The sequence below is a fragment of the Cydia strobilella genome, chromosome 4 (genome assembly GCF_947568885.1).
Source record: "Cydia strobilella chromosome 4, ilCydStro3.1, whole genome shotgun sequence".
NCBI classification, from domain to species: domain Eukaryota; kingdom Metazoa; phylum Arthropoda; class Insecta; order Lepidoptera; family Tortricidae; genus Cydia; species Cydia strobilella.
Genome location: NC_086044.1, coordinates 21100635 through 21104042, shown reverse-complemented (window position 1 = coordinate 21104042; position 3408 = coordinate 21100635). Strand labels below are relative to the sequence as shown.

At 34.5% G+C, this 3408-nt stretch overlaps 1 non-coding gene across 1 annotated transcript; it reads left to right on the top strand.

The window, feature by feature from the left end:
- Window positions 1–577: 577 nt before the first annotated feature.
- On the top strand, window positions 578–650 carry Trnar-ucg (transfer RNA arginine (anticodon UCG)). The gene has a single exon. It is a non-coding gene; the product is annotated as a tRNA-Arg (tRNA).
- The last annotated feature ends 2758 nt before the right edge of the window (window positions 651–3408 follow it).

The following is a 3408-nucleotide window of genomic DNA, read 5'->3' as shown; positions in this document are numbered from 1 at the left end:
GTGTGTTGGGGTAATTCCAAACCAAAAATCACTCATCATTCTAACATTTTAGAGTCAACATCCAAAACGTGAATGACACTTAATCAAGTTGTCGTTATCCGATTATGTTATTATACAGGTGTTTTTTTAAATAAATTTTAAGGTTACAACTGAGCGTTACTTCCGTCAGAAAAAAAAATCTGAGTTACCCTCTAGTCGCGCCTAAAGAAGTTTTACTTCAAAAAAATTTACCCATAGAAAATGTGTCGTTTTCAATCAAAAGGTACCACATTGTCGCTTGCCATAAGGACGCTCTCACAGGTTATTCGTAAAGATACCTACAATTCAATTTTGTCCATATGGTTAGCGACAATGTGGTACCTTTTAATTGAAAACGTCTTAAATATCGAGATCAGACCGTCTAAAGTTGCTCAATATGACCTATACCATAGCTATATACATATATTCATATCGTAAAATATTACAAGTTATTACAGAAACAATTTTTATGAAACGGAAATTGTACAGTTTTCCACTCTAATGTGTACTGATCGATTATTTTAGTATTTGAAGAGTATTTTCGCCTACACAGTACAAGGACCGTGTGGCCTAATGGATAAGGCGTCGGACTTCGGATCCGAAGATTGCAGGTTCGAGTCCTGTCACGGTCGCAAAATTATCTTTTTGCTTTTATAATTTTAGTTAGTGTAATTAAGTTTAGTTCTTCCATTATTTTAATCAAAATAAATTAATTTTGGCGTAGTGAAAAACAGATATTTTTTTCCTACTGAACCATGTTACCTTAATAGTAAATATAATTGTATAAAATATTGTAATATTTTATTCCATTGTAAGTTACTTTTGTTAATGCAATTTTTTACTACAATTATAGAGTAACTTATACTAGAGCGGTACTGTCATAGTAAATTTTGTAACCTCCAGTAAATTCACTGCCATCTGTCGACACACTTTAAAACTAAAAATGAAGATTTATAAAAATACGATAGAATGTATTTAAATATAGATAAATGATTTTTTTTATTTGCATTAATTATTTTTATGATTTTGACCCATGTTCTTTCACTGATATGCGTTAAAATTGTTAAATAACAAACGAAACCGTCAACGCCATCTATACGACTGTAGGCCAAAACTAGTAGCGCCCTCTGAACGAGAATCAAATTTTCTTGATTTTCGAGGCACGTTTTTTCCTTAGACTGTATCTATCTATTACGGAGTTATGTCTATTTTTGCTACAATCAACTACAATAAATAACTAATATCAGTAGTAACAATGTAAATATTTGTAATATTTACTTCAGCGCCATCTCTACCATCTCCGATGAACTAAATACTATGTAAAGTTATACGTTTGAAGCCGCCTCCTTAAAAGCGAGCTCAACAATGATTGTAGTTACAAAATATTTCGCTAGATGGCATTAAACACAATTTTTGTTTAAGCTAATCAAGTTATTAAAATATCGACACGGATAAAGTGCTAAAAATATGTACACCCTACCTTAATGTATGAGCAATACTGGCACTTTGTTCATTTCAATATTTTATAGGTACATTGACTGTACTTACAATAAAATTTGTTTAATTTTTAGGGTTCAACAAAAAACAGGACCCTATTACTAAGAACTCCGCTGTCCGTCTGTCCGTCTGTCTGTCAACAGGCTGTATCTCATGAACCGTGATAGCTAGACAGTTGAAATACTAAAAACAGAATAAAATCAATATTTAAGTGGGGCTCCTATAAAACAAACGTGTTTTTTTGCATAATGTTACGGAACCCTTCGTGCGCGAATCTGACTCGCACTTGGCCGGTTTTTCGAAAGCGTTAATAACTTGATACGGGTTACTATGAAACATTTCTAAGGAAGTATCAAACAGTTCTTTTATTTTGGAAATCTTTTAAACAACTTCTGTATCATCCGCTATATTATTGTACACTAGGTTTACTACTTGACTGCTATTATTATTGGCCACTACACTACGGAAAAATATGCCGGATAGTGCCGGATAGGTATGCCGAATGTCGAATATTCGGTAATTATTCGATATTCGGCATATACGGCATATTTTTAGTGTTCGTATTCGGCCGAATAGTTCGGTTCGAATTACCGAATATTCACCGATTTTTTGTTTAAATTAAGGAGCGATTTTTTTGGTAATATATAGGATATATCCTATAACAAAAAATTAAAGCAGATTACATGTGGATTTGTGGATTACTTCAGAAATCGAAAACACGTGCGCAGTGGACCGCGGATCTGTATAAACTTGTATCAAAGATACTTAGATATAACTTCGTAATAGATGGATACAGTCTAAGGAAAAAACGTGCCTCGAAAATCAAGAAAATTTGATTCTCGTTCAGAGGGCGCTACTAGTTTTGGCCTACAGTCGTATAGATGGCGTTGACGGTTTCGTTTGTTATTTAACAATTTTAACGCATATCAGTGAAAGAACATGGGTCAAAATCATAAAAATAATTAATGCAAATAAAAAAAATCAATTATCTATATTTAAATACATTCTATCGTATTTTTATAAATCTTCATTTTTAGTTTTAAAGTGTGTCGACAGATGGCATTGAATTTACTGGGGTTACAAAATTTACTATGACAGTACCGCTCTAGTATATGCTTGTATGGTGTGTTTTAGGCAGTTTTAGCCCAACAATATTCGGTTCGGTATGAGCTGAACCGAATACTCTGAACCGAATACTCGGCCGGATAATCGTATTTCACGGCGTTCGCAACGAGATCGCCCAAGTAGGACACTTCTATAAGTATCAAAGGATTGATTCACCCCGCACCGCATCGCTTCGCTTCGCGTTCGTGTGTTGTTCGCCTACGTAGTACGCTGCGTAAACTGAAAAATCATGGATAATGGAAAATATTTAGAAGTGGAAAAGCATTTTCTCTTTTTGTATGGACGAGTACGTAGTATATAAAAAAAAAACGTTTATTACCAGACACAATTTAAAATGGTACAGCGATGGAAAAAAAAACACAGAAACAGAAACATTATGGTGTAGGTAACTTAAACTATTGATTTTTAGTGTTTGGTAATAGGATATCAGTCTGTCAGTCGGGACATATGCTAGGTCAGCTGGTGACGCCCAGCGTTGATTTTCAGACTGCTCCCTCTGCCAAGCATTATCCTAGTATTACAATTTAATTAGTTGGAAAATTATGGTGCCCTCTTAAGAGTGGCCAATTACGATGTAGTGCTAGTGGCCAATAACTATAGCAGTCACCCTACCATATTCTTATGGATACATTAGATACAAATTCCCGTTGCCTGTGTCACAATTTCATCATGCCTAGCCGAGCCAATATAAAATATAAACGAACACGAGCGCCGGTCACCAGAGAATTGACAGTGACCGCACTTAAACTATCGTGAGACATATTTCAA